Source organism: Struthio camelus, chromosome 5 (assembly GCF_040807025.1).
Source record: "Struthio camelus isolate bStrCam1 chromosome 5, bStrCam1.hap1, whole genome shotgun sequence".
NCBI lineage: Eukaryota > Metazoa > Chordata > Aves > Struthioniformes > Struthionidae > Struthio > Struthio camelus.
In genome coordinates, this window is record NC_090946.1 from 83,775,694 (window position 1) to 83,800,095 (window position 24,402).

The 24,402-nt window shown below is 42.4% G+C and overlaps 1 long non-coding RNA gene across 1 annotated transcript in view; it reads right to left on the reverse strand.

Moving 5' to 3' along the window:
* LOC104148936 (uncharacterized) overlaps positions 1–21,031 on the reverse strand; it is a 47,814-nt gene extending 26,783 nt beyond the window's left edge. Inside the window, exons 1-3 of the long non-coding RNA XR_011141204.1 lie at positions 20,772–21,031; positions 15,312–15,574; positions 9,287–9,492 (exon numbers count right to left, since the gene is read on the reverse strand). This is a non-coding gene — a long non-coding RNA (uncharacterized lncRNA). The remainder of the gene's footprint in view (positions 1–9,286; positions 9,493–15,311; positions 15,575–20,771) is intronic.
* Positions 21,032–24,402: the final 3,371 nt, after the last annotated feature.

Below are 24,402 nucleotides of genomic sequence, written 5' to 3' on the forward strand. Positions count from 1 at the left end.
CAGTATGCAGCACGGTGATTCATTTGCTTCTGGAGTGAGTTCTAGTGAGTGCAATGCATGTGTTACATGCAGAGCATGTAATAAGATAAGGTCAAGAAGCATGGTGCATGGTAGAAAGGTAAACAGTTGTACCTGGGTTAGCTCTGCACATGGACTATGCAAACATGCAGATGGAGACATTATTTCTAAATCTACCATTTTTGTTTCGGCTAACATCTCCTCACAGGTGAGGTCAATTAATATTTAAATATATTTAATGTGGAAAACTCTTTGTAAACATGCTTTGACTATCTGCAGAATAAATAAGCAGAAGTTTTTGGCTTTGCATTAGAACATTGTGGTAATGCATTTTTAATTGATGGCTCTTTTGGCAACGGAGAGTGATGGTGGTTTGCCAGGGCTGGGAAGCACAATTTTGAAAAGGTCAGCAGTTACCAGACGTTATACTCAGCAGCAGCTCAGAGTGTCCCTGCCACAGCTGTGGCCATGTTGCTTAGCTAGTATGCTTTTTTTGCTCTCCCTCTTTACTAGGTGCACAATTTATTTCAGAGCTTGTCTACTGTGTTTGTACTCTCCTGTTATTACATAAGTGATCTTCAGAGCACCTGCCTCTGGCTGTGAGGCCGAAAATGCTCAAAGTGGCTGCTGCTGCTTTCTGATGGCTCTGTCTCACAGCTGTAATGGCGCTTGTAAAGGGATTAATGAATGCCTTTCATTGAAAAGACTACAATTGTGCAGAAAAATAGAATCTGGAGCAAGAGGGTCTGAAGCCCAGGAGCAGAGAGTAAATCAAACACATTTCATATTTGCAGGCACAGGCATTTCTGTCACGATGAAGTAAGTGGCTACATCTTTGAACTTTCTGGTTTGCGCTTTTTTTTTTTTTTTTTTGGTGATGAGCTCTGCTCTGATAGAAATGTAGCACAAATACAGAAGAAGCTTGGTTTGTATGAAGCTGCTAATTACTGTGCCTTATAACTGGGATAGATTTGCCCGTTCAGGTAAATAACAGCAGACAGTACCTACGTCTTCATGGGCAGGTGCTGAACCTAAAAGGAGAGTTCAGCCTGCAGAGTGGCACAGCTGGCTCTCAGGACCCGATGTCTTTGCAAGTAGGTGTTTCAGGGTTTTCTCTTTGACTAGTCCGGTCACATGGACTGGAAGCCCCCTAGCAGTTGTAACACCTTAGGGACAGCCCTGGAGCTCTCACCTCCAATTTAGTCTCTGCCAGAAGGAGCGCAACTCACCCTTGGAGAGGAGAGTACCTGGCATGTGAATCAAAGTGCAGCGAGTGCAGATGACTAAGAGCTCCGCTTCAGAAGCACAATCCCGATCTGACACACCCAGAGGCTTCACCTCAGGTTTCAACCCAGAATAACATTAAAACATTTTCCTGAATTAAAAAAATAGCACTATTGCATTCGCGTAAGTGTCCTTTTTTTTTTTTTTTGTGGAACAACAACATGTAGGAGAAACAAGATTCAAAATGCTAACAGTGGCTGCAAGGGACAGTGTTCAGATCGCAGGAAATATTTTGGTGTTCCATATAAAGAACCAAAAGTAAAGGAGACGCCTAAGAGAACATGCTTGATAACTTGCTTAGACATTCCTGCCTGACAGAAAACTCATTAGAGGACAAAGCTGCCTCCTGTGTGTGCTTTTTCAGAAATGCTGTACTTCCTGCAATGATATTTTAGCTTGGTAGACCATATACCAGCAACCAATGAATACCTGGACCAGAGCTTAACCGGCTGCACAGATATTTTATAGTTCATATCTCCATTTTTCCACAGATTAAGACACTGGAATATTTCTAAAGATGAAAAAAGGATTCATGAGGAGTGAAAGGAAAAGAAATGGCAATGTGCTGCTTTATTACTGCCAAACGTAACCAAAGGTTATTTGTTAGATTACATGCCAGGAATAGCAATGAAGGTGGCAGAAGATATTTCAGCAGTGTGGCCCTCTTCAGTTTTCAGAGCTGAAATACACAGCATACAGATGCTGTTCCAGTTATGCTTTCCTCAGTGCATTGCATATGAAGATATAACATGTTCAATCATTTGGATTTAAAACTCAGGTACTTAAAGAGCCTAGAGACACAGTATGGTGTATATTTTGAGATAATGTGTCTGTATGTATATGCTAAGGAACAACTATTTTAGTGACACAACACCCTGCTTTGTTGCAGAGTTGCCCTGGAGATATGGCATAAGCACAAGCCTTTTTCATGACCAGAAGACATTCCATATGGATATTTGCACTAAAACTGATCCTCTAAGATGTAAATTTAAAAGAGAACTTGAGAATTCATTTGCCTTTATTTCAGCAGTGATATGCTCTCAGTTTTCAGTGCGCTGCAGCCAACAAAAGCTCCTCCTGTTCTTTACCTGGTGAGGATATTTCTTTGTAGCATAGCGACACCTCCAAGAATGTGATAGGTGTGCATGTGTGAATGTGGGGATATCTGCATCATACCTGCTTCTTCTCGCTCTGATTAAGGGTAAGACTAAGAGTAAAAGCGGCAATTTCTGAAGTTCTTAAAAGGAGGCACAGTCCTTTACCTCTGCTCCCAGCAAGCCCACGTACAGGGTTACACACCTCCCCCAGCCCATAGTGCAATCCACTTCTGCATCAGGCTACATGGGACAACTGTCCAGCAGCCTTCCTCAGTCCCCTCAATCCCCAAGGGTGCCAGGCCTGCGGGACACTGCCAGGACATTGGCATGGGTGGAGATCTCCACCTCAGGAGTCTTAACAAGCAAGGGAAGAACCTCCCTGGGAGCCACAGTGTAAGCTGATGGGACATAAAGTGTTTCCATGTGAAAAAAGGAACTACAGCTTTCTGGATGGGCATTTGTCCCTGTAAAACTGTGGTTTTACATCCCACAGTTTTACGTACCCTGACTCACATATAACACTCTCCCAGCTTTAGATGATTAATGACACATGATTATTCATTTGAGTTTAGCCACGTAATCACCTGTCCATCATGGACACCCGCAGCAGGGCTTTGGTCTCCCTTGCTCCTTCACAGTGCAAGTAACTTTGTGGGACTGGCTCACAAGCCCTAGGAAAGGCAGTCCCTTGAATAACAAGGTTTACTCCTCAGGAACATCCTCTGTGAGCAGATAGCTCATCCTAACGGGTTAAAAATGGCTTAAACACCCTGCACAGTTTCTCCGCTGATTTCCCTTCTGTCTGCCCCTTCCTAAGAAAATGCTACAGTCCTGCAGTCTGGGTGATGTTTGTGACCAGGCCAGCTGGGAGAAGCGGTGCAGGAAGGGGCTGCAGCACCAGACTGTGCCAGACGGTGGAACAGCACAGTCTCCATCTGAACGGGCAGGCAGCACAGCATGTCCACAGAGCAGTCTGATTTGTAAGTAAGCGTGTCATTGTAAACACTTGAACACTGCCATTTCTGCAGCAGGAATGTGTCAGGGGGTGGGACATGACAAGAGAGCCCTGTTGTCATGCTGGAGAGGACCCTGGGAAGTAGCTTTGAGATCTACAGATCGCAAACGTATGACCACCAATGTAGTACTGGAATTTCCTGATTGCAACGATAGAAACTACTTTTTGCTCAGCTCACTTCAGTATTTCTGAATAATAAAGATACTGGTGCTTCAGCCTTGTTTGGTAATATGAAACTGAGAATAGCTTCAACATTGTAAGCTCACATTCTTCTCAAGCTTACATAAGAACATCATGCCATTTAGTGAGCGTGGCATCTTCCTCTGGCCAACCTCAGCAGCCTGCAGAAGTAGTTTCCTTGGTGTTCGATCCTTTGACTTCCCTGACTTTCTTGAGTAATAGTGTCTTAGGGACAGAACATACATTTCTGTCTTGCAAGCAATTGGTCAAACACTTTTTTGCCCTTTTGAACACCTCACAACTAAAGTTAGATGAAAAACAAATTGGAAAGTGATGACTGCATATAAGGTAAAGAAGGTGCTACCCAGCTGGAATGGAACGTAAGAGCACAGAATCAGAATAATAGGAAGGATGAAACTGATGTTCTTGCCTTTCCCTTGTAAGTACAGAAAAAAAAAAGAGAATGTGTTTATCTTTGGCTTTTAAGATGCTGTACTAAAAGCAGGTGACTATGTTCCTAAAATGAGTTTCTTGCCTTTGGCTGAGGGGAATGTAATGGCTTTCTGCATATTCTGCTGTTCGGGTATCTTCAGCTGAGAGGCACGAGATGTGCACTCAAATAGAAACAACTGCCTGGTGATGCAGTTATAGACTCTGCACGTATGTTACCAGTGATTCCTCTCCTCCATACTCATTTGGGGAGATGAGAATTCCTTTTGTTGAGGTACGGTTTTATCTTTAGTAGAAGTGCAACCAGAAACAAGAGGGGCATTTGCTTTAAATGAGTCCCAGGGCATTTTGCTTTTTCATCATATGTTGCTGGTCCTGCTTTTAGATCTGAGATCCAGCAGCCTAATTGGTTATTTATTCCTCTAGCTTTTTATTTTTCTCCTGAGAAGGCTGAATAAACTGTTTGCTGTTCTATAAGAAACTGCTTAAGTGGGTGACAATGACTCTGGGTACAGCAGTTTTAGCAGCTCAGTTGCCAGTTGCTCAAGGCTGACTTTGGCACTGCTGAGACGAAGCAAGAAGAGATGATGTGGATGCTGTTACTTTATTTACTTTATTTTAACTTGTGATGCCTGGCATCTTTGTATTCCATTTTGCACAACTGGCAAATCAACTACCATCATGTCAGGCCATGTGCTTAGATATTAAACTGGCGCAAAGTTAGCATATTCTTCTCTTGAGCTGCTACCACGCACGAGGAGTGGGTTGCATGTGGTATTCTGGTGGTCTCCTCTGGCTAGCAGCTGGTCTCCTAACACGAAGGAAAGAAGCCTTACTCAGCCTCATAACAGTCCTAAACAAGCTTAGAGTTCAGACTGTAGGGTTAGGAAAGACTTTTCTTACGTTCCGAAACCATATATATCATAGAAAAATGGGGCTGAAAGCAACTGCAAGAGTCCATCGCTTGCCTAAGGCAGAGCAGCTCTGCCTGGGACACTCCTCCCTGAATTTTGTCCAGTTATCTTCTGAACCAACTGTGAGGAATATATTTGCTAAGAAACTCTCTCGACCCCTTATATACTACCTGATCACTCTCACTGACCTGCCATATTTGAATCATGGTTGCATTGCCTCAATAATATTAAAGAGATCTATCTACTAAAGAGATCTCTCTGGGCACTATGCTGGGCTGGTGCTGGCAGGATTCAGATCACATCACCAGCTTTCATTACAGAGGTTGTGACACAGATGGGGATAAATTTGGGTGAGTGTCCAGGACTTACTCTGCAAGACCTCAGTTCCTCCTGCCTTATGACTCTAGGTCCAGCAAACCCTAATAGGAGGTCACTGTAAACACAAAATTTCAACAAGTACTTAACAACTGGTTAAATGAATATCCTTCCTGAATATGCTATCCAAAGTAAGGTATACAGCCTCATATTATCCATCAGTGTAAATTTGTGCAGATAAGGTGAAACACATTAACTCCAGAGCAGTTTTGTTCATCTTTTTTTTTTTATTCTGTGTTTCATGAAGCCCTAAACCTAAGCTTAAACCTAAGCATGGCTAGTTACATCAGGAGCGGACACCGTTTCCACAACCATCCCTATAGTAACAAGTGCTGTGCCATTACACCACTTCCTTCTCAAAAGTGTAATAATACATGATCTTTAACTTGCTTGTGGCCAGACTGTTAATATTTCAGCATCAATCTCTAGACAAAACTTTTGCAGAATTATTAAACATCCTAGCATGCATATGAATCCTCCACATTTCTCTTTCCTGCTTAAATTTGCTCACCCACACAGAATAAGTAAATCCCCCGTTCCTGACTCTAAATAAAAAATAATAGCAATATGACCTGGAAAATCAAGCAGTGCATATGCACAGAGGTCTGTGATTCAGGCAGAATCATGTACTTTTTTCAAAACGCCAACTTTATGATTGCCTTGAAATCAGTTTTCAAACAACTTGAATTATGACACGTTATCTAAGTTCATGTCACACAATCTTTTAGGTTAGAGAATCATGATTTTAGTAACTTTCCTGCTCACTAGGAAGAGGTGTTAAGCACACTCCAACATTGGTATTTTCTTTTACAGAAGAAATAGCAAATTGCTCCGTGTGAAAATTCAAGACTCCTCCAATCGGCAATTCTCCATGCACCTACAATTAGTATGAAGACAAATACAATATGAAACTACTGGGATACTCTACTCCATGGATGAGAGGAAATATTTATCCATATCAGCTTAGGCTTGATGTCTTGACAGTCTTCAGGGGCTATTAAGATTAGCAGCTTAACAGTGAGGGATAATTCAAAAATTTCCCTAGTTACAGGAGTATTACTAAATACGCGCTGGCCTAGTCTTGAGAGTTGTCTTCGTTATGTTGCAGCAGACTAGCAGAGCTCTCCAACGCTCCAGAAATCCTCACGCAACTGAGAGCAAGGCCTTGCCCTGTTACCAGGTGCACGCTCCTCGCCAAGGGGAAGTTCCGCATACGGTTTGTACCAAGGGGTTGCGATCACCTGGTTCAACCAAAGCTCTGGTTTTGGGCAGGCATAACAAGGGCTGTCAGCACAGGGCAAACATTCCCCCAGGGCAGGATGGAGACTGGGAACTTCTTGAGTCCTCTGTCTCCTCTCTTCAGCCACTGGGAATCTGGTGTCTGACCTCAGCTGCAAATGAACTGCCTTGGGAAGGGGACAAGCTTGTACGTTTTACCCCGACTGCAGCAGAACAGCGTAACAGGGGCATAAACAGCAGGGCCCCGGCGGCGGGGCCGCACGCAGCGTGGCAGGAGGCCAGCAGACACCCCGCACCACTCGCAGCCGGTTCCAGCCGGCTCCCTAAGGGACGCCCCCGCGCGCCAAAACCGCAGCCAATCAGAGGCGTGTACGGGCCCGCGCCCCAAAACCGCAGCCAATCAGAGGCGTGTACGGGCCCGCCGCGCTGAGGCGGCTGCGGGAGCAGCCTGTTCAGGAGTGACTGGCGGGGGGCGGGGGGGAGAGATCTAATTAAACATGGAGCCCTTTCAGGCTGCCCCAGTTAGGGTAATTAAGGAGACACAGTGAAACGGGAGCGCTGCTCCCCAGAGCGTGACCGCGCAACGGTCCTTCGCTCAGAGCGAAGTTAAGGAAATGGTTTAAAAAAGAGGCTCCCTGGCTGGGGCAGCGCTGCCCATCCACCTGCTTGTCACAGGCAAGGGAGTCTTGACTCAGCAAATTTCACTGTAATTTATGGCCGGTTAACAAACTTGTAGTGTGTGAAGCTGACAGCCCCGGCGAGCCTTGCTTCGGGCAGCCCGGGCAGGAAGGCTGCCCTGCGCAAGGGAGGAGGGCGCGGCGTTCAGCGGCTGGGGTGCCCGGGGCAGCGGCCCGACGGCGCTGCTACTGCAACGGGCCTGCCCCGGGGAGGGGGGTGAACGTTCACCCTGCTGCCGTGGTCTTGGCTGTGCGTTTTGCAGGTACAAGACCTGAAGTTTGTAATAAGAGTAAACCTTCTATGATGTTGAGCTTTATGTGGTCTGCAGAGACAAAGGGTGCGGTTCTTAATGGATGTATGTTGAAACTGTTGTAGCCTTCTTGGTTTTGTTTTACAGGGGCAAGGGGGGAGGTTGGTCATAGACACACGTTGAGTTCTTTAGGGTTGGCCCCTATCGCCTGGTCCCTGAAGATGAGGGAGAAGTTTGAGGAGTACCTGGCCAGGCTGCAATAGCGTTAATGCTGATAATCAGGTTCCCAGGAGCAGAGCGGAGCGCTCTGATAAGTGTGTACTCCCATTGCTGTTATATCAAACCCTGTAGTCCGGGCTGCAGGGATGAGGGGTGGTGGTTTTGAGGTATTCAGAATGACAACGTTAACCCTGATAACCTTGTCTCCAGGGGAGAGGGGTGCAGTTTTACTGAGCGTGTGTATATATCGTACCTTCCCTGTTGTCTGGAAGGAAGGGCAGAGTGGATAATGCATGTATATTACAAGGTTGTGATGTTAAAAATGGAAGCGTATTCGAACAGTTCTTAGTGTTTTGCAGAGGTGAGAAGTGGAATGCATTGGTCATAAACAGCAGGATTTTGGTAGTTGGGGGGGGGGGGGGGGGGGGGGGGCTGCAGGTGCCTGTGTGGGAGGGAGCTGTGAACTGGCCTGTTCCAGTCAGCTGATTCCAGCTCGCTTGGTAGCAGGTGGAGATGGCCTGCAGCTGTGTGCCAAAATTTAGCCAGTCAGGAGCACATGGTGCCTCTGCTCAGAACACATTTAAGAAAGCTGCACTTCCTGGGGGTAGGAGATGTAGGAGGAGGGGGGTGAGGTATGTGAAGAGATGCATTTTTTTTGGAGAAGCAAAGTGGAGGAGGCAAGTAGAGGGGCCATTGGGGCACAGCTGGAAGAGTGCCCTTGGAGGGAGGTGGCCTGTGTTAGAGCAGGGTATGCCTCTGGTGGTGTAGCCTGTGGGGGACCCATGACAGAGCAGAGGCAATAAGGTGGGAGCAGCAGATGGGGAAAAAGTAGTAAGTGGGACAGTGGCAGACAAACTGCTAGGCACTGTGCTTCCTGTGCTGCCTCACTGAAGGGATGGGGAGGGAGTGCAACCTGCAGTGAAAAGAAGGGGAATTGAGACTTGGAAGAGGGGAGGAAAGGTGTTGGACTGAAGTTGAGCCTGGGAAAGAGGAATAAAAGGTGTTACCCTAAGGGTTTATATCTTCTGTTTTTGTTTCTCAATATGTGAATTGGTAGCTAAAAGTTTTGTTAACTGGCCATAAATTAAAGTGAAACTTGCTAAGTCAAGACTCTCTTGCCTGTGACAAGCAGATGGATGGGCAGCTCACTTGTTAGGTCCTGTACATCCAGGGCCTTTATTTGGGCTGTCTGCACAGTGCCTGGATCCCCCCTGCCTTCTAATGTTCAAACTCTTCTCTGAAGTTGCAGTGTCTTTATATGTAAATGCAATGCCTTTGTTTATAATCCAGAATGGAAATAGTGATACACTATCTCAGCTTTGTACTTTCTAGGTCAGATTTTTTTGTTTACTTGGTGAAAACCAGAGTAACCCCATGGACTGCACTGAGGTTATACTAATACTGCAATAGTAGTTGAAAATATGATGCTGTAAATGGCAAACTAATAGTAATCCCTTTGGGAAACTGTATTAGGTATATTATACTGACATCATAAACAGTGGTGAGGGAATATTATTCAGTGAAAGCCTAAGAAAATTTTTCATAAAGTAATAAGTTAAAGACTTACCCTTAGTTTTCTGGAGAAATAACATAGTTTACATCATTCTTATATTCATGGGAAAGTTCCTGATGCAATTTGTTTCTTAAGATATTACTGAAACAAAAGATTTTTTTTATATATTAACTGATGCTTCTGTCTCTTATTGCAGACAAACTCATTAGGAAATCCTGGTGTATTACGAGGATGGTAACGTGGCTTTATATGCTTTTTACCTAGAACAAAAAGAGGTATCATGTTTAGATGCAAACAAACTTGGAACAGTTGTTTTTCTCCAGATCAAAATTTATGCAATAAAAATCTATACAGTATTTTTTCTGCAGTGGTCTCTTCAATGATGTGTACTGTCTGTAGGCACAGACAGAATATCATAAAAGAGCTGCTTTGCCCATGGTCCCAGTCTCAAAGATTTTCTATGGCTGTACTGTGTCAGACAGATGTTTCTTGGGTGTCCTTAATGCCTCTAGCTGCAGAGATGCCACAGTGTTCCCTGGCAGTTCCTCCAAGAGCTCCCTTGCTGCATTAAGCTGGGCATCAGGCAGACTCCACTGACCATGGAAGTTATGGGCTGTCACGTTTGCATATCCTTTTAGCTAATTAGTGCTTGAACTCTTGCCTTCCCCCTTTTAAACAATACTGCCTTCTGAGAGACAGTTTAGGAGAACCTCGGGAATAACTATACTGCGTTGTAGACTTAGTCACAACAGTATGTTGGGGTTTACTCTGCGTTATCTATCAGATAGGAAACTGAGGGACAAAACTCCTAAAAGCCAAATCTGCAGTAGCATTAAGGTAGTTAATCCTATTTAGGTACTAATTTTCCCTTGATTTTAATGGAAGTTCCATTGCTTAGACAGGATTTCGTTTGCTTAAGCAGTTATAAGGATGGTCTAGTAAAGACTTTTGTGGTAGAACAAGGGTTTGAATCTGTTTAGCTTCACTAGACAAGCAACAAAGGAGCTCATGCAGTTATTCCAGCATGATTTAGTTCTGAATTGTATCACTTCCTGCTGTCACTTTGTAATATGGTTGCCCCAAAGCTTTCTGTTGTTCCAGCGCAGAAAATGCACCTTTTCCTCATTTCGCAACAGGAGATAACGTACTGGGAGTAACAAACCTGTTGTCCTCATAACTAGAGGTATTTTTCCTATTTCAGCGTTCTTTATATTCTAGTTGATCTTTTAGCTAGAGGAAAAGGTCTCTTTTTGTAAAACAGACTAGCTTAATATAGAAAAAGCAAAAATAAAAGTATTTCATGCCCTTCCTGGCATTTTTCTGTTAATGCATGTACATGATAACTTAAATGTCACTCTGAAAACATACAATACTTCTAACAATACTGTTACTTTTTACAAAGTATTTGGATGATCATTTGTTGTAAAGAGTGCCTTAAAACTTTTGGGACTTTACTCTCTTAAAATTAAGAGACTTATGTAATTAATTCCAAAGAGACCCACACTTCAAAGCAGGTAAGATGAAAGTCTTTAAAAACAAAAGAGAGAGAGCCCAACCCTGAACTTGAAGTTTCAGAATTTGAAATGTTTATTTCTTGGTAAACTTCAGTTACTTGGAAACAATTTTTGTTCTGAGTCAAAATCTTAAGCATGCATTTCTTCTTGGCTGAAACCTCAAGTTTTTTTTTTTTCTGTTAAGCTCTACACTTATGCAGTAACATACATTTACAGAAGATTTCATTTTGTCAAGAAATGAGTACTGTCAAAAACAGTTGACAGTCTGTGTTCTGCCCTGTTAATAACTTCCCTGAATCACCACCACTGTTTTTCAAATAGAACATATGTGAATTGTTTCTATTTTATCTGTATAGAAAGTTTAGCATGCCTGGGTAATCAATTGGTGCAAAAAAAAAATTATGCAAGATGTAACTGATTTTCTTGCTAATAGATTATTTGCAAATTCTGAGGAAACAATTCGTATGAAAAATTTGGGAGATGAGCTATGTGTTTACACAAAGGAATTTACACCCAGCTTAATGATAGAAACTGAACTCAGCCTTAACCGAAACCATCTCGATTCAGATACCCGAGCACTTTATTGTATAGCAGTGCTGATATAACTGTTGACAAGACTATATCATGCATTCTGCTCTGTGTCAGTTCTTGAGGACTTATTTTCTTTTACCCTTAAAATAGAGCTAACCTAACCTCTAGCAAGCTGCGCTTTATTCCTTGTTGTTAGTCCTTGACATGTAGCATATTACACCTGGGAACTTTTGTGTCAAAGCTTCCTATGTGCAGAAGCACATGACTGACAGCATGGAGAAGATTCCTGTGGGATTATGAAGGGATGGACAAACAGCGTGGTCTAGTGTATGAGAGTTATTTCAGCTTTTTAACAGGTGTTATAAAATTATGATTGAGTAATAAAATTTCATATAGTACTGACTATAAATGTATCCTTTTGTTAATTATTGTATTACTCTGCAGCTCACCGTTTGAATTAAAAAATGGCTATAATAAAGGTTAGGGAACATCATATATTTCTAGGAAACCTCTAAAGGCAAGTCTTTTTGGAGAGCCATTAGTATTGATTGTACACATCAACAATCTGAAGCTAATTTAAAGGAATTAACTGACAGGAAACCATTCATTAGATGGACAACTGAAAACCAGAGCTTCTTACAGGAAGGACATTCAGTGGAAAAATTAAGACTACTGCTTAAACATAATATTCTGTATGATAAATATGCTGTGCTACAGTTTGTAGTCAACATACAAATCATGGCTACATACAACCTCTGAACCTAATTGCCTGATGCACTTTTATATTGAACTGAGACAAAAATTGGATCTCAGATGCATTTCTTATTAATGATAATGCAGTCACTGGGCACTGAGAATCCATGCAACCCTCCACCTATGTTCATCTTTCTTGAAAAGTGGAGGGCCCTTAGGTCCATGGATTGATTGATGCTTTGTTTTATATATATACTAAAATTTACCCACAAGAAATACAAGAAATACAGATTATAAAGCTGCATTCCTCATGAATGCAGTTTCCTGAATAGTTTACTTGAATTCAAATTATGTGATAGTAAATATGGTTTAGTAAACCTTACTGGTATTCGTCACTGCTGAGTGAAACCTACAATTACCAGTATTGTGCCTGGGAATCACAAATGCCTGCATTTAATTATCTCTTTGCTGAACCCAGCATCTTGTATTTGATAAATACAGCCTCCAGGGGGTGTTAGTCTTAACAAGTTGATACCTTTTAAAAATACAGTCCCAAAATGTTCCACAGTGTCAGTGAACTATTAAGCCCTTGATTCTGTTCCCTTTTGCTTTGCTTTCCAGAGGGTGGTCTATTCTGACTCTTAGTCATTATGACAGCATCAAAACCTGGACCACAAGGGACTGACATTCACAAATATTCTTAAGATAACCACCTTTGAATGTGGTGGTCATGGTCATTCAAGTATAGCATGTTCCTGTGTAGCAGGACTGTGTTGTACTACTGCAGTGGTGGCCTGAAAGACAATGTTCAAGTTCTTGGCCTAATCTAAAATCTGAGGGGTATTTTCTTCTGAAAACTCACCCACTCAGAAGAAAGAGAACTGAGCTTGAATATTTGGCAGTATGTAGCAATTTTATGAATTTCCATGAGGAAGGTTTCTGACACTCAGGATGGGATAACTCATCCCTGAAAAAGAGGCAAAGGGGAATGCAAAACTATTCTAAGTATTTTAGTCAATGTGAAACAAAGACAAGTCAGCCTCAAAGTATTTTTTGAGATGGAGTTTCCTTGCTCCAGTCAGAGGGAATACTGGGCTTTTCAGATGCATTTGAAATGCCTTGGATCCTGTCAGCTGAGTGCAGTGGGGAGTGGGGGTACTGGGGGTACTGTGGAGGGGGGGGAACAAAACAGCCCCTCCATATGCAGCATCCTGCAGGCTGGAGCCCATCTGCATGTCTGCTTGCACAACCTGGGTGCCGGCACAGCCTGGGGAGGAAAGTCTGGCTTATTTAGAGCAATGGGTGATGAAGTAGGGACAGGGAAGGAGCTGGAGGCACTGCAGGGGAAGAGATTGGGAGGAATACCAATGAGAGCATGCGTAGACTGCGCTTGAAGGAGGTGTGGGGCAAAATTATTTCTGTAGCATAGTACATCTTGCTTGGGATAGTCCCTGAATAGCTTTGCTTAAAGCAACATTTTAACAGATATAAAGCCATTTTTGTGAACGTAAGTTGAAATAGGTAGGCTTCAAGTTCTTTGAATATTTCATGTAATACATACATGCAACCCAAGTTACGAGATTTATGCTGCGCATATCCTAGTCTCTGCAGCTGTAATAAACATAGGAAAAAGTGCAGGATCTGCAAGGCCTGCTTGCTATTATATGGACATGTGGTTGGTCAGTCATGCATTGAACTGGCAAGAACTGCGTATCATTTGACAGCGTCTTGAAAAAGCAGGGAAAAATAAAGCTGGTGTTAGGTTTCGTTGCTTATGCGTGAGACTGTTCCTCTGAGTTTCTGTATTTACAGTCTGTGTAAGCAGCGCAGTCTGAATAACCAGTATCTATAGGCAAAAACTAATAAAGCTCCCTATTTTCATAGTGACAAACGTGATCTGACTGTTTTTCCCAAGTGCTAGAGTAATATTTCTGCCTTTAAGTTCATCTTTTATCTTCCATTGGTTTTAAAAGATTGTGTTTTATTCTTTGTATTAATGTGGTAACAATGCAAAATACTGATAATCGCTTTCCTTTTACATGCATGCCAAAAATATCTGATAAATGTTAAGTGTATGCATGCTGAATTATCTTTTTAAGTAACAAGGACAGATAAGGTCACATTTCTTAGGGCATCTGCATTATATAGTATGACTGGTGCTCCAGAAAGATAAATACTCTGTATTAGCAGTTAGAAATAAAACTGAAGACTATGGATTTGGATTAATGAAAAAAGTAATGAATGATAAAAGTTGTCTTTGTTATAAACCTCAGTGACTACAATTCCCGTTATTTGCAGCATTTAATTTTACGTTTCAGTAAAGTGATAGTTTTCAGTGCTGGTCATTGTTAGAAAACTGAATAATGGCAATATTATTACATCCTATATCTGCTGGGTGTCACTTTATAAATACTAAAAAATGATAGATATCATTTTTCCATTCGAAAATACTTGTCATCAAGAATGACAGCTATCCATTAAAGTGCATGTGAAAAAAATTAATCCATTTCCTTTTTTCTTTCATATTGCCCCAGACCTCTTATTACAGCGAAGTCTTGGCTAATGTCTTCATTCTTTCAATTTTCAGCAGTTTGATTTCGATATTTTCAACTTATTTTTTTTCCCCTTAGGGGTAAGTTGGAAGTCTCTCAAACGACTTTTCTATTGATTTGTGTTCTAGACTTCTACCATTTACATTTTCCTGACTTTGAGAATGTAAAAGCATAATGAGTAGTTTATTTTCTGTCAAAAATAAGGATTATGTTAAAAATTAACACTAATATAAAAATTGTGCACTAACGCGCTGCTAAGGAAAATTTTTCTGCCAGCAGTTGGAGAGAGCAAGGTCACTCACTGTACAAAATTCTCTACTACTCTAGTCTATATACATTTTTTTAAACATTATTGTTATGGAATATAAGCACCTTCTTACTGCTGCATAACATAACAAAGCTTACACATCCATTATGTGCTGTCTGTTCTTTCAGTCTATCCTAATGGGAGAAGCATTTGTGGTGAAGTAGCTGGTTTCTACTGGAAAGTGTTTCTCTTTGGTTTTACTCTGATACACACACCAGTTGCTTTGTCATCACAAGTAGCGAAGATTAATCCAGAGAAGCATTAAATGCAAAAGAGAAGCTACTCCTATAAAAGAATCCGGGTAGAAGAAAGTAACTGAAAAACACATTTCTCTTCCAGGAGCAACTTGCTTTTAGCTGTGAAGCAAAGCTATATAGGGCTTTAGCAACAGAGGCATCATGGCTTCCCATCCTTCAACTCCTCTAACATCAGAAAAATAAATTGCTGTGTATAGCACAATGAAGCATTGCATGTCCACCTACCTGAGAGGCGCAGGCTTAGTTGTAGTCCATAAATATTCTTTGTTGCGGTTCTCTTTAACCACTTGTAAGCAAGAGGAGGGATGTCCACACTGAATGCTGTGTCTAGAACATGAAAGAATGTCTCTGCATCACTTGACTAGCTCTTTCTCTTCTTGTAGAAAACCAAGCTTCTTCTATGTCAAGGCTCTTCAGCCAGAGATTTCTTGTCTTCCCGTACCAGGTGTTTTGGGGGCTTGACAGCATAGCCTGTTTCACTTGAGACTCTGGGGGAGGGAAGGGGAGCTTGTGAGGACTTTTTAAAACAGTTCCTGTCACAGGGTGCTGTAAATGCAAGCATGTTCATCTTTACCTGGAGAACAGTCAGTCACTTCTCTTTTCCCTCATATTTCAGTAGACTTACCCCTTTGCATTCTATTGCCAAGTAAAATGAATGAGAATGATCAGAAGATCATTAGTGATAAAGAAAAAAACAAATTGGTTTGAGCAGGTATGACAAATGCCATAGCCACAGCAGCATGACCTTATAGCCATCTCTACTGGAGTAAACTGGAACTCCTTCACATACAGTTGGCTGCCCTTCCTCAGACCCTGAACTGCCTTTGCTCATGAACCCAAGGCATCTCTAGTAGAGAGGCTTCATCGGTTACAGAACTGGTGTGGGAATTATGGCCATGTTAGTAGCTATATTGAGCTATATTGTTTTTATTACTATGAATTTTCATTTATCTTCTGTGCCTATGGAATGACAGTGAAATTACTCCAGCCCAGCAATCTCACTGTTATTGTTTATGCAGGTATCTGTCTGGAGCGTTGTGCTGCTAGCAGTGTTTGCTGTGCTGCGAGCTGGGGCGCTCCGTGCCGTTCAGGCTCTGCTCCGCTCCCCGAGCGCAGCCTGCTGTGCTTGCAGCCCCCCAGCACGCCTGCTTGCCGGGTTCCTGTCGCAGTGCTGCCCCAAAGAGCCAAGTAAGGAAAGAGGAGTTCCCTGGCCACTGAACCTAATGAGAGAGAGGGCCAATAGAAATAGAAAAATTGGTTGAGAGAAATATGATGTCTTTTGACAGACTGATTAGGTTCAAATGAAGGTCGCCGGGGAGTCTGCAGCAGCACTAAAGCTTGAATCCAAATCCACAAAGCAATCAGTCTGCACTAGCGCGTTACGAGGATGGTGGCAGTGCTCAGGGTCACTGCTCCGTGAAAGGCTGCCAGCTGCTCAGCAGGAGTGTCACCTGTCCCCCCTAGTCCCACTTACAGTTGTCTGGGCACATTTTTACTGAAAAAAAAAAAATCTTCCCGTGTTGCAAAGATGTAGGAAAACTTCTGTCAGGCTAGAGGACCAAAAGAAATGGTATTGAATGGTTTTTTCATCAATAAAATGAATTTTGTTTCAGGTGAGAACAGGACATTTTTCTTCAGAGAACTGTACCGAGAAAAATGAAATTTATTGTTGAAATATCAAATAGTAGCTCGTGGGCAAAATCATAGTTCTTATGAAGAAGGTTGAATTTCTACCAGCTTTTACATTCTAAAAAATCTGTTGCTCTTTCAATGGTATTTCACCTTTTCTGGAAGCTGATATTCTTTATATGCAGATATTTGTGAAATGAAAATTATTAGTTTCTCCTAAGTTTTCCAGTTTGGAGATGGGCTTTCTGCAAGGACCAGTAATTTCAAATGAAAACAACAAGTTCTTTGAAATGCTCTAACAGCTCAGGAAAAAAGTTCTTTCAAACAGTCCACACAAAGCTATTTGAAGAAATCAGTAGACAAAAGTTTTGTAGATTTTGAAAGTCATAAAAGTCACAAGCTTTTTTCTCTACTTTCAAAAGTCTCCTCAGGTACCTAGTAACGCGGGGCTTGGAGTGGATGACGCTCTGCTGACTTTTAGCACTGAGGATGTTAACTCAGTGCTGCTTTCAGACAGTTCCCGTGTCTATTTGCAAAGTGTATTTAGTTGTGTACCAAGAGTTCTGAAACAAACCAAAAATGTGTAGCCTACTTCTGACCCACAGGGAAGTTAAAACTACTTCCTAATCACTTTGGGGTGACTATCAGAAAAACTGTTTTGTGTGGTGCAGCACATCAGCTCCTAGGGAGGATGGGTGGATGGGCTTCTCCTTTCTAGGGCCAGGAATGTCAGTGGAGAACCAGAGCCATCCTATACAGGTGAAAATCTGCGTCGCCTGTCTGCCCCTGCAAAAGGTTGTTGCATATCCTCTCCACTGAGAGCTTTGGTTCCTGGAGGACCTCTGAGAGTGACAGGCCTTCTCAGAGGGGTGGGGGCAGCTGGGGCCCTGACAGCTTGCTGTGCTGCAACATCTGTGAGGCTAAAGAGGCAGCACTGTTCTCAGAGATCGTTAGGTGGTTATGCTAAATCTACTAAGAAAATACTTTAAAAAGTATATATTGCCCATTTCTTTCTCCTGTATGTAGTTATTCCAACCAAAGTTTCGTACTGTTTCTGGGCAACTTGGGATGTGTTGCTGTTTGGGAGGGGTGCGGGTGGGCTGCCCTGTAGGGCACACCGGACAAGGCAGTGCCTTCACTGGCCAGATGCAGCCCCAGGGACCTGCGTGGGGCCAGCAGAGCTGGTGGGGAGAGAGCTGGGGTCAGCCAAGGCACCAAGTGCCAGGCAGGTCCTTTGGGAGGCGGCAGGTCTGAGGCTGAGCAAGTTGGGTCAGGGTCAGCGGGAGATAAAGCCAGGGGCAGCAAGGCTGTGATGTGGCTCAGGCGAGGAGCAAGGGCAAGCACCTGAGCCGCAGCACAGCTCCTGTGCTAGAGGGGAGGCGGGCCCACTTCTCAACCCTCTTCACAGCAGACTGACCTGAGATTACCCAGCTGCGCTGTATCACTTCTGGCCTCCAGCACAGGCAGCCAGACTCGTGGGCAGGCGCAGGTGTTTTCGGGGCCATGGCAGTCAGTAGAAGGTGATACATGGTGAATAATATGGCGCAGAAAGTTACTGGATGATGTCCCAGCCTCTTGAGCTCTTACAGGTCTCAGGCGCGTATCAGTTCATCTAGGTGGACAGCACGGGGGAACTCTGCCATTGGTGGCTGTGGAGTAGGCATTCCTGGGGTGTATCAAAAGCTGTGCTTTTCCATCTCTCTGCTCTCATTGCATCTGAAGCTAGGGCAGCTCCTAAAAGGAGGAGCTCTTCTGTGAGCACTATGTCTGTTTCGATTTGCTCGGGAAATGTGTTCATTTCCTCTGGCTTCTGCATACATGATTATATTCTGCAGATTAAAGGGCAAAGCTATAACATCCCCTAAGGGAGGGTTCTCAGTCATATAGTCATAGTGTTGGAGGTGAGATCATGCGGATGTGGTTACAGGGCCACTGGACCACTGTTAGCCTGTTTCCTTAAAGACAATTATCGCACGAATATTACAGCACTTTTGACCGCATTGAGCTTACCCCTGTGACAGCCTGCACTTAATATTCTTCTTAATATTCTTGGAATTATATTTTGGGATGTTGCCATTCTCTGTCAGTATCCAGCCAAAGAACGAGATCTAGGACTATCGTTTCGTTCCCAACTATCCCCAGTCGCTTGAGGTTTAATTCTGTGCTACCTCACACTTCATGACCATTAGTGGAATTGCGTTGTTGAACTGTTTTGTCGGGAAGCGGCAAAAGCAGGGCTCCTCCATGAGGGAGGACGAGCCGGCAGGCGAGGTTGACCATGGCACAGGTGGTGACAGCGACAGGTTCCCACTGCGGTACCCAGCAAGGTGAGGTAACAGTCAGGTCCAGGGCCCATGCAGGGACTCTAGCACATCTCCAGCTTCATTTTTAATGACCGTAATTACCATATGCGAGATGAAAAACAAAAGCTACCGACAAGCAGCCTCCAAAATAGATAGAGCTTTCATTAGACACAAAAATAGCAAGAGTATGTTAGCGTCTCTGTGTCCTCCTTTGATGAGGAGGGCTCACCTAAAAATAACGAGAGGGCTCAATCCAGTTGCAGGCAACGGCAGAAGGAAACATTTGGCACTACAAAAGTGAAGGAAGCCATCATGTGGAACAGAAAGTCTATCCTTCCCCACCCTAAAACTCCCAAATTCTGAAAACTGTAAGCACAGCAGAAGATGATGCTGTTTGTAGAGATATCTACTTAAAAGGTAAGCTTAGCATTTGAATTTTCAAATACCTCCATTAGTAGTTTGAAATGTATTATTCCTATTAAATTTCCCACTTTAGACGCCCATATTCTAAAATGTACCTGGAAATGAGAAACACAGGGACTATGCATGCACTAGTAGAAAATATTATTTAAACTTCTAAAATAATATCCAAGAAAGTTATTTGGAGGAATATTTTACTCTGTGTCTGTTATAAACTGTTTCAAATTCAGCAGCTCTAGGGCACATCCAAAATAAAAACATAAACACTGGGGAGAAAAAAAACAAAAACAAAAAAGAAGAAACTGCTGAGAAATCCACCTCCCAAAAGATGAAAAGCTGTTACAAAGTTCTTTCTAGCCTGTCTGAAAATATTTCACATCATCATTCTTGATTCATCAGAAGTGCTGGCTGAAAATTTTCCGATAGAATCTTACTTAACCTTTTAGAAAATGCTGTTTCATCAAAACAGCATGTGCTGGCAATATGTCAATACAGACAAAATGTTCAGGGAAAAATATGTGAAAAATAGTATTTTTGTGAAAAAAAAGATGCACTATCTAATTTTAAATTTATGGATACTATACTAGAATTAAAATAGCCAAAAGCTAAAAATGATATTGAAATTATTTTATCAGTATGATGCTTTTGAGTAATCGAAATAGAGTTATATATTTTGATTTGCAAACATATAAGTTCATTTATGATTTTAATGGAACTTTTAAAAATACATTTTTTAGTTCTGAATAAGAAAACTACATTTTAAATTTGGGGATTTTCTGAAGAGCAAATACTGACTTTCCAAAAGTCGTATTCTGCAGACACAAGGTTAAATTTTTGTAACACCTACTATTTTCTGTTCCTAAATGTTACCATTAAGATTATCTTCCTACACATTTTAATAAATTGCAAATTAATTTGTCTGTGAAAACAAAATGATAGATTCTTCTATCTGTGGATTGAAATTGGCTAGTAATACAACAAAAACACAGGCTAATATTGCACATTTGTACTTGGCAATATTTACATTATAAGCATGAATAACAGGATTTTTTTTCTCCTTTGAAAAGATTCATCTAATTAAAGAAAAAAAAACCATTTAGTAGTCTTAGGCGAGAAGAGGACTAACCTAATCCAAAATAGGCTGCTGTGGCGAGGACCTTGGGCAGGAGGCAGCCGAGGCGCTGCGCGCGCTGCCGGGGCGCCGGAGGCCCAGGGCCAGGCTGGGGAGCTGGCGCAAGCGTCCCGCCGGCAGGGCAGTACGGTCCCGGTGCTGACCGCTCTGGACATGCCCCACCAGCTCTTCCCCTGTTTCTGCTAAAACTGCACTCCTTACCTGAGGCTCTGCGCGGCCTGGCCTGGCTGCCAGCGTCGGCCCGGTGAAGGGAACAGAGCGGGAGCGCTGCGGGAGCCGGGAGGGTGCTGCGGGCAGGAGCCCGCGGGCGTCGCAGCCGCCGTGGCTGAGGCAGCCGCTCTCCTCCCAAGGCTGCCCTGAGCAGGGCTGGGGAGAGGCAGGACCAAACAGTTCCTAAGGCATTTTTTCAGGAGCAAATTCATTTTAAGTTGACTGAGTATTTGTCTTATCTGTTCCCTCCCTCCGTGTCTCCAAGATTTACGGATATCTGGTGTCTGCTGTGGCAGATTTTCAGCTTTTGGAGAACATCCAGTTGCCATATCAACAGTGTCAGCTAAATGAGCTCCAAAAAATTCCCCTTTCTTCTATTTTACATCAGGTTTCTTTCTGTTTCTAATCTCCCTTCTAAAGCTACATACTGCTTAAGGTCCTGTACAATACAGCAACATAGCCGCTGTTTTGGCAGGAGGTTCCTGCTCTCCTGCTTGGGTCCTCACGGCAGGCTCGTGTTCAGCAGTGGCACCAGGTCACAAACACACCCTGGGACCAGTGGTAACACTACCAGAGCACACGCTGTAGAAACGAAGAACGGGCTTCGCTGCCGCGTCTCACGTTTGCAGCAGTGTCGTTGCAGGGAGGCACATAAGAGGAGCCTAGAAGTAGGGTAACGCAATAGATAATCAGTCTCATGTGTTTAAAAAATTGTTATTGCCTTATTTTGTCCCACCTCGATAATAAGAGCAGATGGCATGTTTTGTGTAAGAACATACTGAAAAATAAGTCTTGGAAATGATTAGTATTACAAATAAGTTTCACTGTTTCAGGGCTCTGGGATTGATTATATAATGTCTTCGCAGTGAGAATTGTCACAAAGATGAAAAAAAAAATTTTTGTCCTTTCAGGAGTCTGATACAAATATCAAGCATGTAGTCATAACTGCATCTGAAAAATTTGGTTTTATTACGTGTAGGTTAAGTGTTTTTCAGAGCACTGACAGTGTGACTAAATAGACCAAGTGTCTCCTGTTTTGACAGGCTTGGACAGCCGTGTAGTCACTGTTCAGATTTTTGTACTTTTCACGGATACTCTTGAGAAAATGTTAAACAAGCATTTGGCAGAATCTTACGGAAGAACAAAAATAAAACTAGACTATCATTATCTGTCTGAGGAGAGAATAGCATTTCCAAACCTCACACCAATGGCCACACCGTGTGAGACAGACATGTCAAGAAGATAGGATATTCCCAGTTGATGTGACCTTTCAGCTAAACCCTTTACACTGATGGGCCTGCCGACAGAGCAGACAGTGATAAACAGGACCGAAATAGCTACGTAATGAGACACTTGCGAAGGCCAATGGCAGGAAGTGCTCGTAGAAAGGAAGACTCCAAAGAAGCAGAGGTCATCCCTGCTTCTGTGCAACTGCACTTGCCCTGTGAAGGGTGATAAAATGCTGAGGTGTTGTAAGAACACTGGGTTAAAGAATGCATCAGCTGTGCTTTATAGGCTCTGCTTGCCTGCAGAAATTAAAAGCAAATGCAAGGTTTCTAGTAAGCGTTTTGTTACATTTTTAGGAATTATTTTATGGCTTCTAGGACATTCCCAATAGGCCCCTATCTACACTGACGCAGGAGCTGTGGAACATTTACACACTCCACGGAGCGTATGCTCATTTGAGCAATCCACTAAAAACTTATGAATATCCATGGCCTTCCACTACGGCAAAGACATCCACCACTGTGAGCTGAAAGACAACTGGGAACAGAGGTAGGCCTATTCTCTGATTAGTAATAATGTCAATTATAAACACAAACCTTTTTCATTACTGAAGCCTGCTGCATTTTTTTGGTAATTACATTTTAGATATTTACAGCCTTTCGGTTATTCATAAGCCACTCTAAGGAATTAATGTATGAGTAATAATAGGTAGTTGTATGAATGATGGTTTTGTTGCTGCTCACTGAGTGGCTAACTGAAGGCATGGGTTTTTCTTTGTGTTAAAGACAGAATAAATAACATACAATGCATTGTTCCTTTTTGGTTTGGCCGCAGATGATAATTTATAATAAAACTGGACAAGGCCCTGAGCAGCCTGATCTTGACCCTGAGGGAGGGCTGGACCTCCAGAGTACCCTTCCAAACTAAATTATTCTGGGATTTTTAGGATTCTAAATTCTCATTAGAACTTAATAAGCAGTTTGAATTTCTTAAAATTTCAGTTATCTGGGCAGTTTTTAAATCAATTTTCTCTATTGAGCCATCGCTTACCTGTATTAATAATATTCTTGTGATAACAGAATGTTGGAAGTTAATGAAATAAGGGCTTTCCGTAATTACTTTTGGTGACTTGAAAACTTTGAAAGGCAAAGAGGCAAGGATTCAGATTAAAGGATATGCTGTTAATGTGTTGGCTATTTAGTTATCCGTACACATCTGAAGATTATAAAAATTTCCATTTAAGTCCCTGCATTTTCATTCAATCTAACATCTCCATCCCTTGTAAAAATAAACAGTGATCTGTTTGGCTTTACCAGAATTAGGATTGTGTAAATTGGGCTGGGTTCCTGCAGTCAGAAGTGCCGATTTATCCGTCAGTTTTGCCTGGAAGTTTCTACATTTTCCAGCGCTTACAGGATCCTGGGTCTGACCACTATAGAGGGTAGGACAAATTACCTCTTTCTCTGTGGGCAATGGGAACGATTATAGGATTCAAATTTACCAGAAACTAGCTATAAATAACTTGGCACAAGCTTTCTGTATAGAAGATCAGAGGAAGGTAATAAAGACTTCAGTGACAACTATGAGAAACAGAAAATTAAAAGAACTAATGGTCATCTATAGTTAAATGGTGGTATGATCTGGGACTGCTATTCTCACAAGGACTCGAGAACCTCTTAAGTTTACTGATGTCGTTTTATCTCTCTTTGAAGTGGTTTGCCTGCACACTTAACATCAAAGATACAAATATCCTTTTCCTTTATTTCTTAAAGGGTTACAGAATTAGATGATTAATGGTCATCAATAACACTAATTTACTCCTAAAATACCTATGACATCAAAGAGGGACAATTCAATTTTCAGCACAGTCTTTCCCGGCCAGGCACGTGTTTCTGGGCCCTCACAGAGGCACTGCACTGGGGGCAGTGGGGTGGCACTGGGTGCTGCCACTCCCTCGGCGAATATTGCTTCCTGCAAAAATAACCTGGATCCCGAGGAATATTGCACAATTCCACTTCCCAACAGCTTGACTTAAGTGCTAAGTGAGGGTTTTGTGTGCATAGGTAGCCTGAAATACATATGGGAAAGGATAAATGTGTGGATCAAGTGTTGCTAGTCCTACAAATGCTTTACGTTTCCGCACTTAACCAGTAAGGGCAGCAATAAAGCACAACGTTGATCTGTATTACTGGACTTCTGTCATTGTTCAAAAGCTGCTGGATATTCCTAGTTTACTTCATTTTGTTTCACAGTAGAATTATTATATATTTTAATTACATCTACCATATGAAAGCTTAATAAGAAATCTGAAATTAATCAAAAGTTTTTTTTATCCCTCCCGCCCTGCAACAGACATTCAAACTTTTTATATCTAGCGAAAAGTTCTGAGATGTGT